The following is a 16,407-nucleotide window of genomic DNA, read 5'->3' as shown; positions in this document are numbered from 1 at the left end:
CCCTCTGGACGTAGGTGTGACGCCTCTCCTCCGGCGACATGCCTCTCTGTATCTCATCCTAAAAATTCTGGTCATCTATGTTCTCGAAACGACTTTTTCTCTATTACCACAGCCACAAACCCTATTAGTGTATTCATTATCACGTTAATTCCATTGTGTTGAATATGTAGAAATACTTCTTCGGAACACTGATTCATCGAATCGAGGCCAACAGCGTTGTGATTTTCTGTAGTCACCGAAAAGGCCAACTTTACTACACATTGTAAACGACTGAATATGAAAGAGGTGCCGTGTGCTACCTAGCAATGAAGAACAATTCTATGGTGATTTGACTGGGTTGCTTGTAATGAACAAGAGCGTCACTTTTCCAGACCCAGCTGAAATGGTGACACTAAATTTAATTTTAGTGACTTGAAGAACAGCTTCGTTCCACAACAATTTCACTGTCTTTACACTCCGCAGGAGCATCACCGGCACATCAGCTTTTAAATCAGTACCATGCGAGAGACATCAGTGTAGTTTCAAAAACTATTGGCACCAGTATTAGATGGAAGTGGGTCGACATTAATCGATAGGTCGTTCTGTCACCCATTTACAATGGCTTTCATCGCTCGCGCAAAATGGCACATTTCGTTCACCAAATGTGTGTCTTATCTATCTTGCGCTGGTGCGCATGATGTGTGTCTATGGGTTTAGTGTCATGTTTGTACATAGAAGGAGAGAGGGGTAGGACAAAGTACAACCCAAGCCGGCACACAACTACATCTGTAGGACAGCAATAAAGCGCCAGTCAATGCCCTCAACCACCAGACGAGTCACCCCGAAAATTGGTTTGTTCCTTCACACCCTCGGGTACCAGAGAGGCTTAGAGTTTAACCGAGTGTACTGATGCAATGTCTGACAATCAGCAACTGTACTTCATCATGTCTCCTTCCCCCTGTCGGCCAACAACTCGAGCTGTAAATTTCTTCCACTATCGGAATTCTAACCAGGTAACACGGAATAGAGCTTCAGCACACAGGCGTGCTTTATCACCTTGGTTACAATTTCATTAACACTTTTGACAGCAAGTATCTTAGGAGAAGTGAGACTATCTTTGGCCCTGGATGCAAATACACTAGCCTTGTTCACCAATACATCTCACCATTAAGTGTTTCGGTATACCCTAATCATCGGAACTGTCAAAAACCATTTACAGTCCTCTATCACCCTCTAATAAATTCCGGTAACCATCACCTTCTTTTTCATTTATTTATTTTGGACCTCCAGCCTCACCTTTTAACCCACCCTACGCTTGCAATAATCGTCTTCTTCTGCCTTGCCACTTGGCTAAATAAATTCCCTGCTCAAGATGATTTACTAAAATAGACTCACACTTTGGTTATTCCAAAGGTAAAGGAAGAATTCTTGGCTAGACCTGATGTCTGCAACTGCACAAAACCCCCGCCACAGTCCAGAGATGTAACCGGGCCTTAGTTCCCCCCAGCGGCCACGGATGACGACCAAATGATGCCGCAACCATTCGCTGTAGGGTCCTTTCGTACTGACCTCCTTCCGCGTGACGCCACCAGCACCTACAACACTGCCCAGTTCAATACGTAGCCCCCGTGACACAGGAACAAGGATTTTTCCGCAAGCTCTGCCATGGGCTGTGATATTTAAACTCCCCAAGACTAGCCCAGCACCATCGATACTTTTCAGTCGTGTAATGATGCTCAGCCAGTCACAGTCGACGCAGCCGCTCAGAGGCTCAAATGGCTCTGAGCACGATGGGACATAACTTCTAAGGTCATCAGTCCCCTACATCTTAGAACTACTTAAACCTAACTAACCTAAGGACATCACACACATCCATGCCCGAGGCAGCATTCGAACCTGCGACCGTAGCGGTCGTGCGGTTCCAGACTGTAGCGCCTGGAACCGCTCGCCCACCCCGGCCAGCCTCTGAAAAGTATTCGAAGAAATTCCCCTTCCGAAACGTTACTGTTGTATCATGTTACTTAAGACAGAATATGCGACAGTGTTTACATTGTATAAGAGGAAGCAATTTTTATGCATTGAAATTTAATTTCTTTGTTAAAAGTATATGTGAAAAATATGACATGCTAGTGAAATGACAACCTGTGTATGACAGAAAGTGGAAACGTCAGTAAAACTATCAAAGACTTTTGCTGTTGCATGCATCATTAAAACTCTGCTTCCGTAGTCTGTTAGTCGAGGCATCTACCACGAAGAGGGTTGGGATATCTCCTTGGTCAGCGACTCGAAAGTGGTCTACACAGTCTCCCGGTGCCAAGTGAGCAGCCATTGAAATGAGATGTACCGACTGTAAGGTCTGTAAGGCCGACAACGGCCGTTGGATATGTGTCCAGACTATACACCGCTTCATACTGTATCCGCATGACACCACAGGGCCACAGCACCTGGACGTAATCGCGCGGTTCTCGGACGAGTCGTGGATTACCTAGGTGTAGTCGATGGTTGCCTAGGTCCAGTGGACAGCGGACAAATGTGATCAGTATGCGTAAAATGATTAAAACTGAAAAGAAGATTGAAATTCCCAGCAAGGACTTCATAACATTACTGACCGAATTTTCCGTTAAATTTTTCATCCCACACTGGTGAATAAGACTCTTATGTTGCTGTGGACGTGTATGCACATCCTGCTATGGTATTCCGTAGGTGCTGTGGCGCGGTATACGCGCGCCGCTTGGGTTTTCCTAATGTGCTGTGGACATCTATATGGATCGTGAGCCGCCGAATACTCACTGCTGCGGACGAAGTACTTCCTTCTCTCGCTGAATAGAGAAGTTTCGAGTATTTATCATGTGTTATATGTAACTCAGGCAATAATTTGAAAAAAAATAAAAATAAAAAAAATAAAAAAAAATCGTTTCTATATCTTGCATCGTTCATAAGATATGAAGGTTTTTAAGACAACAGGATAACGAGGTGGAAGGACATCAATGTTAATGAATAAAAGCATTAATTTTACTAGCTGTGTGATGTCTCGTAACCTGTTGGCCCTGACTATTATTGGCACGAAATCTGACTGCATAAAATAAAAATAAATAATGACAAGAAATTTCCATTAACACAATTGATTAATTAAGTCCCCTGCAACTATAAAAGCTACGAAACAACAAAGCACAAGTGTAACTGTTCTGTGTGTGGTAGTGTGATTTAACGTACATGTATCTGGCTCGGTTCTTTCTCAATGCGACAAAATATTTTAAATACCATTTACAATGAACTAATTGAAAAACCAGAAATACTATAATTGCACGGAGAAACCAGAATTACAAGTCTAATAAATGAACACGAGCCAGATGCTTTGTTGACTGTACTTGTGAGCAAGCGGGATTGTTATTAAAGAAAACTGTAATACCTTTTTACCTTATTATATATTGACGAAAATATTCCATTACACCAGTATCATAAATCAAAAGCCCATCTCCTTTCTCAAATATATTCTAACAATTGCGTCTTCTTCCACCTATACATTACACCTACCGAACAGTGCAACATTTCAGTCAACACTCAGATCGTCTACTCTCTCGCCCAACAGAACAACGGCTGCTCTCGACATCCTCTGAACTACTACTGTGAGTGGAGGCGGTGGTAACTTAGCTACTGAGACTGTGACGTGTGCACAAATGAAATTTTTCATCTAATAGTTTTCAAGAAATAGGCTGGTAAGTGTTTGATATCGGCCGTAACGCTGGTCTTTCAGCTCACGTACCGGCATTTGGCGAGTAGTACATCCATAAAAAAGCCGCACTTAGCACGAATGGAGAGAACATGTTTGTAGCAGCGAAAAGGTTAATGACAAACTTGAATTGTTAAAATGTAGTGTAAGGTAACTCTTTTGCTGTCCACAAGCAAACTACTCGTCATTAGAGCACGAATCACTTGCGACTGTGCATCACTTGCGAAGAGGTACCTCTCAGCAGCAGCACCGTAAGTGCGCTGAAAGCGCCTAACAGTTCCGCGAAGAGAGCCGGTGCCTTGGTGTGACGTGAAATCCGCAGATGGGGAAGTTGGGGCAGGCTTTAAGTGCCTAAGTGCCGCTCCACACAGGCCCGCCCTGGGGACGGGTTGGCCGCAACACATCAGCGGCCGCTGCAGCAGCCCGTCTGGTGCCACGCAACAGCAGCGCATGCGCTGCAAAGTGGCCGAGAGTGTAGTGGCCTGCGTCCGTAGCGCACCACTAGTTGCTTCCAAGAGTGTTACACAAGATATTCAAAAAGCAACACAAACTTCCGAATGGGTTTAAAATGTGTCAGAAAACAAAGAATCCAGAAGACTAAGTAAACACACTTCTATCACCTGTTGCTATTTACATATTGTTCCAGTCCAAAAATCTTTTTATTCAAACCACCTATTACGTAAAAAGTTTCAAAAGGATGAATGAATAATTCGTTAGAATTGTTGGCTATTGTAGTGTTGGGCAGTTGGAGGTGAGACGTCAGCAGCGGTGGATGTAGGGAGAGAGATGGCGGAGTTTGGAGAGCGGATGATCTGGACGTGTGTCCATCAGAGACAGTAAATTTGTAAGACTGGATGTCATGAACTGATATATATTATGACTTTTGAACACTGTTAAGGTAAATACATTGTTTGTTCTTTATCAAAATCTTACATATGCTAACTATGCCTATCAGTAGTTAGTGCCTTCAGTAGTTATAATTTTTTATTTAGCTGGCAGTATTGGTGCTCGCTGTATTGCAGTAGTTTGAGTAACGAAGATTTTTGTGAGGTAAGTGATTCATGAGAGGTATAGGTTATTGCTAGTCAGGGCCATTCTTTTGTAGGGATTATTAAAAGTCAGATTGCGTTGCGCTAAAAATATTGTGTGTCAGCTTAAGCAGAGACATTTATAATTTTTCTAAGGGGACGTTTCATGGTTTCACGTCTAGAGAAATAGTAAGGTGGAATAACAACTTTCACCGTCCAGGGCTCTTCGAAATGACTGAGAGTTTAATGGGTTTGTGATAAGAAATGTTGTTTATTAATCAATTCGTACAGCATTTCACAGTTTTCCCAAAACATCAGAGACAGAGAAACAAAATAACACGTAAAATCGCATCTAGAATTCCAGAAACATTTTCTCGGTGTGGATCTGTACAAGTCTCACCAAAATCATTTCCGAATATAATCTGGAAACGATCACACGAACTTCAATACAATTCTGATATAACTCTGTTCTGAGGTAAACTACCTCTGTCCTGTTTGCCGCGAAAAAACATTACAAGATGGAATGTATTCAGAACCTTCGAGTACATACCACAAGTAAAAATAAGATTGAGATAGTCCATTACTGGAATTATTTATGAGTTTTCATTAATATATTATATTCTTAAGATATTGATTTATGTGAAGATTTTTAGACATAACTGATAATAACAAAGCTTACAAAATTTGCAAATATGAGAATTAGACACTTCCTGTTATTTGACGATATCGATTTGACATTGATAGTTCAAAATGGTTAAAATGGCTCTGAGCACTATGGGACTGAACCTCTGAGGTCATCCGTCCCCTAGAACTGAGAACTACTTTAACCTAACTAACCTAAGGAGATCATACACATCCATGCCCGAGGCCGGATTCGAACCTGCGACCGTAACATTCGCGCGGTTCCGGACTGAAGCGCCTAGAACCGCTTGGCCACCGCGGCCGTCGACATTGATAGTAAAAATTAATCAACATATAAGTAGAAAAACCTATTTTGGTTTTAGTTAAAACTTACTGACAGATGGTACACACAAATATAGATGTAAGTAGAAACAGATAATTTGCCTTGTATTTAAAACTGAATAACCAAAACATTATAAATGATGTTGATTTTTTGACGGCATTTGGTGGTAATTATCCAACCACTAATTTTTGTGCTGTATACTTGATGACATAGCGATGTATAAATATGAGAAATATATTTATGGAAAAGAATTTATCTCACAATCAGAAAACTGTACGAACATTGACATAATTTACGTAATAAAATCCAACCCGCCAAACATTGGATGGTATCACACAGTTCGCTAATGGAGCAGAATTTCAGAATGGGCCAGATTCCTTACAATATGAATAAATATACATCAAATTTTCGTCACATTCCGACGTCAGCATAACCAGACGACATATTTGTTCAACCAAAGACACCTGTCAGTAACGACGTGTCCGACGCAGAAAGACTTCGGGCAAGAGACGAAAGTCTGTTATATTCTTTCCTTGCCGGCCGCGGTGGTCGTGCGGTTCTAGGCGCTGCAGTCCGGAACCGCGGGACTGCTACGGTCGCAGGTTCGAATCCTGCCTCGGGCATGGATGTGTGTGATCTCCTTAGGTTAGTTAGGTTTAAGTAGTTCTGAGTTCTAGGGGACTGATGACCTCTGATGTTTTATAGTGTTCAGAGCCATTCTTTCCTTCAGTGAATTTTGTCAGATAACGTGACACTTTATATGAGCGAACTCTTACAGCAGGGTGAGGAGGACAAACTTAGTGCGGGACACGCTGCAATCTGTTGAATTGGTTATGAAAACCGTAATTCTTACACCTGTTTCGCTTTCAGCCTACCACTTATTTAACAAGTGTGAGGTACACAATGTTTTTTGACGAAACGAAATTATTCTCGCAGTAGCCAAGCAGTAAGCAACCTTAAAGCAACGACATGTGAATATACAGCGGAAAATGAAATTTACATTTTCCCGCGTACTATGTTCGGGGGCTCGCACTTGGATCTTCAGGTGTACAAAAGCCATACGGTAACTCGACACGTATTTCGAGCGTTGTTGCTCACCATATTCCTTCTTTGCAACCTATTATTCTCTGTCTCAACTTGTTCTTCAACTATTACAATTAATGTATGAGTTCGCGAGATTCATTCACATGTAGTTAAGCACTATGTGTCTTAAATACACTCTCAGACAAAAAGAAAGAGACACCACGGAGGACCGAGTGTGACAGAAATCTGTGGATGTAATGTACATGTACAGACAAACCTATGATTACAATTTCAGAAACATTTTGTGATTCACTCAAGAGAAAGAGCTTCACAAATTGAGCAAGTTGACAACGCGTTGGCTCACCTCTGGCCCTTGTGCAAGCAGTTACTCGGCTTGGCATTCGTTTAATACAGTTCTTCGATGTCGTCCCAAAGGATACAGTGCCAAAGTCTGTACAGTTGGCACGTTAGATAGTCAAAATTCTGAGCTCGTTGTAGGGCCCTACCCATGATGCTCCTGGTTGTGTGGATGTACGGCGAGTGACCGACTGTACCAGTGGTCTAGGGGTAGTGTCCTTGATTAGAAATCAATACGTCCTCAGTCGCCGGTTCTAACCTTGCCAATACTTCAATATTTAATAAAAATCTTAAGCAATGGCGGTCGAAGACCAGCGTAAGGCCTTGTCAAAGAGGCGGAGGAGTGGACAGAGTTTCATGCCCTATTCTCTTGCTTTTAGGGTAGGAAACTATCCCAAAAAGACGGAAGATCACCAATGATAAAAGGCATGAGGCTGCAGAGGGTAATGGTAAACACTGCATTAAAGACGCAGGATATGTATCCGTAGGGGATGTGGCCTGAAATGGAAAAAGTTTCATGATGATATCTCCATTGGCAAAAGATTCCGGAATAGTGTCCCATTCGGATCTCCGGGAGCAAACTGTCGAGTGGTAGGTGACCATGAGAAAAGCATTGTGCAACCAACGAAAGAATAACGTTCTACGAGTCGTACCGTGGAATATCAGGAATTTTAAATTAGTAAGGAATCTACCAAATCTAAAAAGGCAAATGCTATGGTTCACGCTAGATATAATGGGTTTCAGTAAAGTGAAATGGAATGAAGACTAGATTATCTGATTATACGAGTCTAGCGTAATACCAGCAGCAGCATAACGTGGTATAACGGGAACAGGATTTGATATCAACAGGAAGGTAGCACAAAGTGACACGATTGCTCTCACCAGAATCGACGGTAAACCAACACCGACAATAATAGTTCAGATATAATGCCGACGTCACAACCTGAACGTGAAGAGGTGACAAAGCATATGAGGATGTTGAACGGGTAGTACAGTACATAAAGGGAAACCAAAACCTAGTAGCTATGTAGAATGGAATGGTGTTGTAGGAGATGGAATAGAAGAAAGGGTTACGGGAGGATATGGTCTTGTTACTAGGAATGAGAGAGGAAAAGTCTAGTTGACCTCTGCAACAAATTTCATTTGGTAATAACGAACATTCTGTTCAAGAATCACAGAAGAAGAAAGTATATCTGGAAAAGCCCGGGAAATGCAGGGAGATGTTAATTAGAATTCATCATCGTCAGGCAGAGATTAAAACAGCAGAGAAAGGGTTTTGAGACTTACCCAAGAGCAGATGCAGACTCGGATCATCATATAGTGATGGTGAAGAGTAGGCAATACTTAAAGAGACTAGTGAGGGAGGATCAATGTGCAAAGAAGTGGGATACGGAAGTACTAAGGAATGAAGAGATACGCTTGAAGTTACAGATACTGCAACATGGAATAGATCAGTAGGCAGTACAGTTGAAGAGGAATGGACATCTCTAAAAAAGGCAATCCCAGAAGTTGGAAAGCGAAACATAGGTACAAAGGAGGTAACGGTGAAAGAAATCATAGGCAAAGAAGATATACACCAGTTAATCGAGGAAGGAAAGAAGTGCAAGAATGTTAATGGAGAATGAGTAACATGGAAATACAAGTCACTGAGGAATGAAATAAATAGGAAGTGTAAGAAAGCCAATACGATAAGACTGCAAGAAAAATGTGAAGAAATCGAAAAAGAAATGATTGTCTGAATAACTGCCTCAGCACACAGAAAACTCAAAACAACCTTCCTTGCAACTAAAAGCAAGGTCGGTGACATTAAGAGTGCAACGGGAACTGTTAAACGGAGAAAAGAGAACGAGAAGGTGGAATGAGAACATTGTAGGCCTCCATGATCCGATGCACTTATCTGAGGATGTGATAGTAGAAGAAACAGGAATTGGTAGGAAAGAGATAGGTGATCCAGTATTAAAGTTAGAATTTATAAGAGCACTGGAAGACTTCATGTAAGACAGGAGGGATATATAACATCCCATCGGAATATCTGTAATCGTTGGGGGAAGTGACAAAGAAACTATTATTCACGTTGGTGGCAAGAATGTACGAGACAAGCGGCATATCATGTTACTTACGAAAAAAAACATCATCCACACAATTCCGAAGATTGAAAGAGCCTTAAAGTGTGAGAATATTCGCATAATCAGCTTATCAGCTAATGCAAGCAATGTAAATACATAAAACTGAAACCAGTCAACAATGCAATCCTCGTTCAAGACTCGACATGCGCTAACCATCATCGTGCGTGGATCGGATTATATTTAGATCGTGATAGCTTTTTACCATCTGCATCTCGCTCCCGTACAAAAGAGCTTATTTTATGGCGATTTACGAGTATTTATGGAAATGAAACTTCCTGGCAGATTAAAACTGCCCTTGCCTCTTGCGGGAAAGTGCTCTACCGCCTGAGCTACCCAAGCGCGACTCACGACCCGTCCTCACAGCTTCAGTTCTGCGAGTACCTCGTCTCCTACCATGCAAACTCCACAGAAGCTCTTCTGCGAAGAACTACTTTTCGTCTGGGTCCATATGTCTCATGGATTCAAGACACCTCACGAAACGTCTTTACCAGTCATTCCCACCACAGGAAAATGTATGGTCATCGCAGATCGTGTACGATATCTCGGCTTCAGTTTCCTGCGGTATTTCTAAATACTATCAAATGTTGTCAGGCGAGGCTTCTGTTGAATTTCTTGTATAATTAGATTACTGCAAAGAGTGAACAATTAGAGGCAAGAAACTATTCTAAGGAAACAGCGCGCCAATGAAGCGATTTCTTGAAACAACAGAGAACCTGAATGAGAACTGCCAGAACGAAATTTGAGACAACTTTTGCTTACACCCAGCGACGAAACGCAATTCCGGATGTAAACTAAATACTTTCCATCATTTAAAAGCAAACATGTTTATGTATGAGGAAGCAAGAGGACATGTTGTGTCCTTAAATAATCTGGTAAGGATCAGCATGCACGATGTCGGTAGTGTTATTACTTACATGACATGTTGTATAATGTGCGCTTGGAAGAAGTTTATGATGTGCAAGAACATATCATATACTGGGTGTCACAGGGGGAATGTTAATATTCAGGAATACTGCCGGAAGTCTCACTTGAATCAATAAACCTCATATGGCCATATACACTACTCCGAATGGTTTCAGAGGTTTCCAAAGGCTTTTTTTAATTAGCGCAGAGTAGCACTTACAACCTAAGTCCTCAATTATTTGTTGGGTGTATTCCAATCTCTAAATTCCTTACAGTTTCTGACCTCTACAGCTTCCTGTAGTACCATGGAACTCAGTCTCTGATGCCTTAACATATATCCTATCATCGTACCCCTTCTGCCTGGCAGTATTTTCCATATACTCCTTTCCTGTACGAATCTGCGCAAAACCGCTTCATTCCTTACCTTATCAGTCCGCCTAAATTTCAACATTCGCCTGTAGCACAGCAGCTGAAAAAAAAGGTTCAAATTGCTGTGAGCACTGAGTTCATCAGTCCCCTAGAACTTAGAACTACTTAAACGTAATTAACCTAAGGACGTCACACACATCCATGCCAGAGTCAGGATTCGAACCTGCGATCGTAGCGGTCGCGCGGTTCCAGACTGAAGCTCCTAGAACCCCTCGGCCACACTGGCCGGGCAACACCTGAAATGCTTAGATTATCTTCTGTTCCAGTTTTCCCACAGTTCATGTTTCACTACCATACAATGCGGTGCTCCAAACGTACATTCTCAGAAATTCGTCAACAAATTAAAACCTATGTTTGATACTAATTGAGTTCTTTTGCTCAGGAAGGCGCTTTTTGCCAGTGCTAGTGTGTTTTTGATGTCCTTCTTGCTCCGTCCGTCATTGCCCAATTTGCTGCCTAGATAGCAGAATTCCTTAACTTCATCTACTTCGTGACCATCAATCCTGATGTTCAGTTTCTCGCTGTTCTCATTTCTGCTACTGTACTTCCATTACTTTCGTCTTTCTTCGATTGGCTCTCAATCCAGATGCTGTTCTCATTAGCGTGTTGATTCCTTTCAACATATCGTGTCACTCTTCTTCACTTTCAATCAGGACAGCAATGTCATCAGCGAATCGTATCATTGATATTTTTTCGCCCTGAATTTTAATCCCACTAGTGAACCTTTCTTTTATTTCCATCACTGTTTTTTTCGACATATAAACAGTTGGGGGGAAAAGACTATATCCCTGTCTTACACCCTTTGTAATCCGAGCACTTCGTTCTTGGTTGTCGATTCTTATTAGAGCCTCTTGGCTCTTGTATATTACCATCTGTCCCTATAGCTTACAGGATTTAGAACATCTTGCATCACTTTACGTTATGGAACGCTTTTTCCAGGTCGACAAAGCTTATGAACGTGTCTTGATTTTTCTTAAGTCTTGCTTCCATTATCAACCGCAATGTCAGCGTTGCCTCTCTGATGCCTTTGCCTTTCCTGAAGCAGAACTGATACTCATCTAACACGTCCACAATTTTCTTTTCCATTCATCTGCATATTATTCTTATCGGCAACTTGGTCGCTTGAGCAGTTAAGCTGATTTTGGGATAATTCTGGTACTTGTCAGCTCTTGCAATCTTTGTAACTGTGTGGATGATATTCTTCCGAAAGTCAGATGGTATGTCGCCAGACTCATACATTCTACACACCAACGTGGATAGTCGTTTTTGTTGCCACTTCTGGCCATGATTTTAGAAATTCTGATGGAATTTTATCAATCCCTTGTGCCTTATTTGATCATAAGTCCTCCAAAACTCTTTTAAATTCTGATTCTAGCACTGGATCCTCTATCTCTTCTAAATTGACTCCTGTTGCTGAGCGGGATTAGCCGAGCGGTCTGTAGCGCTGCTGTCATGGACCGTGAGGCTGGTCCCGGCGTAGGTTCGAGTCCTCCCTCGGGCATGGGTGTGTGTGTGTTTGTCCTTAGGATAATTTACGTTAAGTAGTGTGTAAGCTTAGAGACTGATGACCTTAGCAATTAAGTCCCATAAGATTTCACACACATCTTTTTGACTCCTGTTTTTTCTTTTATCACTTCAGATAAATCTTCCCCCTCAAAGAGGCTTTCAGTGTATTCTTTCCACCCATTCGCTCTCTCCTCTGCATTTAACACTGGAATTCCAGTTGCAATCTTAGTGCTACCATTCTTGCTTTTAATTTCACTGAAGTTTATTTTGACTTACCTATATGCTGAGTCAGTCTTTCCGACAATCATTTCTTTTTCGATTTCTTCACATTTTTACTGCAGCCGTTTCGTCTTAGCTTCGCTGCACTTCCTATATATTTCATTCTTCAGTGACTTGTATTTGTATATTTCTGAATTCCTCTGAACATTTTTGTACTTCCTTCTTTCATCGATCAACTGAACTATATCTTCAGTTACACATGGTTTCCTCACAATTACCTTCTTTGTACCGATGGTTTTCTTTCCCACTTCTGAGATTGCCCTCCATAGGAATGTCCATTTATCTTTAACTATTCTGCCTACTGAGCTACTCCATATTGCAGTATCTATAGACATAGAGAGCTACAAACCTGTCTCCTCACCCCTTACTACTTTCGTATCCCACTTCTTTGCGTATTGATTCTTCCTGACTAATCTCTTGAACTTCAGCCTACTCTTCATCACCACTACATTGTGATCTAAGTCTATATCTGGTCCTGGCTACGCTTTACAGTCCAGTATCTGAATTCGGAGTCTCTGCCTCACCACGATGTAATATAAGCGAAATATTCACGTATCACCCGGTCTTAATCAGGTATACCTCCTCCTCATGTGATTAGTGAACGGAGTATTGGCTGCTACCTGCTTCAATTTATTACAAAACTCAATTATTCCTTCCCCTCTCTCTTTTCCTAGTCACAAATTCTCCTGTAACCTTTTTTCTATTCCTTCCCCTACAACTGCATTCCTGTCCACCAGGAATATTAGATTTTCATCTCCCGTTATGTACTGAATTACCCTTTCAATACCCTTATATACTTTCTCTGTCTCTTCATCTTCAGCTTTCGACGTCGGTATATATACCGGAACTATCGTTTCAGAGATAGAATACGTCTAATGTATATTTGTTTTTGAGATAGTAGCACACACGTGTATGCCTTACCCATCCAATTTCTTTGATGTCGTGTTCTAGCCCAAGCTACCTCGTTGTTTTCAGCTTCGTTGCTTGGATGTTTTTCTGCCATTAATCTAGCCCGTTAAAATCGCAGTGGTCAATGATGGGTTGTGAGTGAAGTTCAAATGGTTCAAATGGCTCTGAGCATCTATGGTCATCAGTCCCCTAGAACTTAGAACTACTTAAACCTAACTAACCTAAGGACATCACACAACACCCAGTTGTGAGTGAAGTTCGAGGGATTGACGGTGTCTTAGACAAAAGTTTAGGTTAACTGTCCTGAGCGCGCTGGCTACAATACCACACATTTACATTAATGCAGAATATGCAGGTATAATATATTTACTGCTTCTGTGATGGTAATGCTCCTGCCGGTACGGAAGACTGGCGTCGGTGTTTTCCGTCACGTCATATTCCGAAGTATAACCTTTTCAGCACAATGCTACTTTGTAAAGCGCATGTTGTAAAAAATGCTAGCTGTTGTACACTTTCACGTAACACTGTATGGAATAAAACAGAAAATAAATAACAATATATTAAATGAGTTCTATTTCGGAAATCTTTCGGATTACTGCATTAGTCCATATGAAGCTTTTTGCTTGAAATGAGCGTTCCTGTCGTATCCCTGAATATCGACCATTCCTCCAGGGACACCCTGTGTAAACACACTCAAGATCAGAAAAAACAGAACACCTTGAACGACTAGAGATAGGACATTCATATTCACAGGTAATGGACATTAGTTTGTTCTGCAGAAATAATTGGCAACTGTCCTGTTGCCTAGCAGGCACAGTGGGCGCTATGGGCCCTGACAGCGTTCTATGCGTGATGGCGCCGACGGGTATAAGGCGCGAATGGCGTCCTATGGTATAGCCTGATTCTAAAGTTCATCTGTGATGGTCGGCATTGGGTCACGGCATTGCACCCGTCGTTTCAACATATCCCACGCATTTTCGATTGTTGACAAGTCTGATGATCCGGTGGACCAGGGCAAAAGACTGACATAATGTGGCACCTCGAAGGCATGTGTTCTTGCAGCAGCATGTGGCCGTGTATTGGCTTGCTGAAAAATGGCACGTGCAGTGTCGTGCGGAAAGGGTACGGCTATCTGGTGGCAGGGCGTCATTCACGTGGGTCGTACTGGTCACAGTGCCCTAGACATGCATCGTCTGTGAATTGTGGTTGCACCCAATAACACCCCGCACCTCGATTTGGCGCTATATGTCTCGTGCGAATGCAGTCATTGTGATGCCACTCCCCCTGCCTGCGGCGAGCTAAAATGCGGCCATAATCTCCAAACAAAGAGAACTTGTATTCGACCGAACTGATGCCATTACTGTTCTCAGTGACGTCGTTCCTCAAACCATGGTTGTCTAGCTTGTTTCCTCACGTTCGTCAAATGTAGACGTAGACGTGGAAGACGCGTACGTAATAAAGGGTAACTCCTGATAGTGTACGGTGTGTTACATTGCTCCACTATTGTGCTAGAGCCGAGGAAGTTGCAGATATGCCCTGCAATGTCATTAGGTTCAAATGGCTCTGAGCACTATGGGACTCAACTGCTGTGGTCATCAGTCCCCTAGAACTTAGAACTACTTAAACCTAGCTAACCTAAGGACATCACACACATCCATGTTCGTGGCAGGATTCGAACCTGCGACCGTCGCGGTCTCGCGGTTCCAGATTGTAGCGCCTAGAGCCGCACGGCCACTCCGGCCTGCCTATGTCATTAGGATGAGGTGTCTATCTTCTCGAAGGGTGGTCTGGGTAAAGCGACCTGACCCATCTTGTCGTGTCGTACGGACTTCCTTGAACCATTCTGCACTCACCCGTTGCACTGCCGAAATATTTGGTCCTGCACGAGTGGCAGTTTCCCAAACGGGTGCACTACATTCTCTAATGCCAATAAAGCGCCGTCTTTCAAACCCACTTATTTGGCAGCACGGATCGCGCATACGTTTGCGAGGCCTCCTGCACGTCTGCCAAGTCACACTGATCTATTACCTTCGGTTTATAGTGAGCAAGAGAGCCACAAGCATATATTACCGGTGTGTAGTATAGCGCCGCTATATACATGTTGACCTTGAACCCACGGGTGGTCATGGTTCAAATGCTAATCATTTCTGCAGAACCTACTAGTGTGCATGTCCTACGAATAGGAACGACCTATCTCTTGTCGTTCAAGGTATTCTGTTTAATCTGAACATGAGTGCACATGAAATCTATTCGCAGTTGCGAATATGGACAAGCATCAGCTGTCCAGAGCGACATAGAATCGTAATTCGACAGTAACGCATTCACTGTAATGTCGTTTTTGTACACGGACACCGGGCAAGCGACTTTCAACTAGAGTGTCTGCCCTGCACAGGAATATACATAGAGGATGTACGAGTACGGGTTGAAGACACATGGTTCACGACACATGGATGTTTGCGTCTGGCCGTGAGCCGTGCTCGGAGAGCCAAGTTGTAACGCGACCGCCCGCGATAGTCCAGGTTCGAGTACAGTCCCGGCACAAACTTCCATTGTCGTCATTCCACTATACAGCTGATGGTTTCCCATATTCGCTAATGCGAATACATTTCATGTATTTCGTTGTGGGTTGGCAAGAGAGCCAACCCGGTACTACTAGAGAAAGTCGAAAGGCACGCATTTTAGCTCACGCAGGCTGGCGTGAGGTCTGGAACAGGACAAGGAAATTAGACTTAGAAAAAACTGACGTAGCTGGTGGAATACTTATCTTTAATCCATAAATGGTGAACGTCGCTCTTGACGGTACATGTTTTACAGTATCAATAATAACTGGTAATGGCGCCTTGCTATGTCGTAGCAAATGACGTAGCTGAAGGCTATGCTAACTATCGTCTCGGCAAATGAGAGCGTATTTTGTCAGTGAACCATCGCTAGCAAAGTCGGTTGACCAACTGGGGAGAGTGCTAGGAAGTGTCTCTAGACCTGCCGTGTGGCGGTGTTCGGTCTGCAATCACTGATAGTGGCGACACGCGGGTCCCACGTATACTAACGGACCGCGGCCGATTTAAAGGGTACCACCTAGCAAGTGTGGTGTCTGGCGGTGACACCACATATTTCATAACTGCTGTAGTTACTGCATGTCCAAAGGAACATTGCATAGAATTTCTGAATAACACC

At 42.7% G+C, this 16,407-nt stretch overlaps 1 protein-coding gene across 1 annotated transcript in view; it reads right to left on the bottom strand.

Annotated features, from left to right (window-relative positions):
- The window catches only part of LOC126088250 (irregular chiasm C-roughest protein), a 379,377-nt gene that overhangs the window by 81,751 nt on the left and 281,219 nt on the right, over nt 1-16,407 (bottom strand). The window lies entirely within an intron of this gene.

The sequence above is a fragment of the Schistocerca cancellata genome, chromosome 6 (genome assembly GCF_023864275.1).
Source record: "Schistocerca cancellata isolate TAMUIC-IGC-003103 chromosome 6, iqSchCanc2.1, whole genome shotgun sequence".
Classification (NCBI taxonomy): domain Eukaryota; kingdom Metazoa; phylum Arthropoda; class Insecta; order Orthoptera; family Acrididae; genus Schistocerca; species Schistocerca cancellata.
This window is presented reverse-complemented; position numbering and strand designations above follow the sequence as displayed.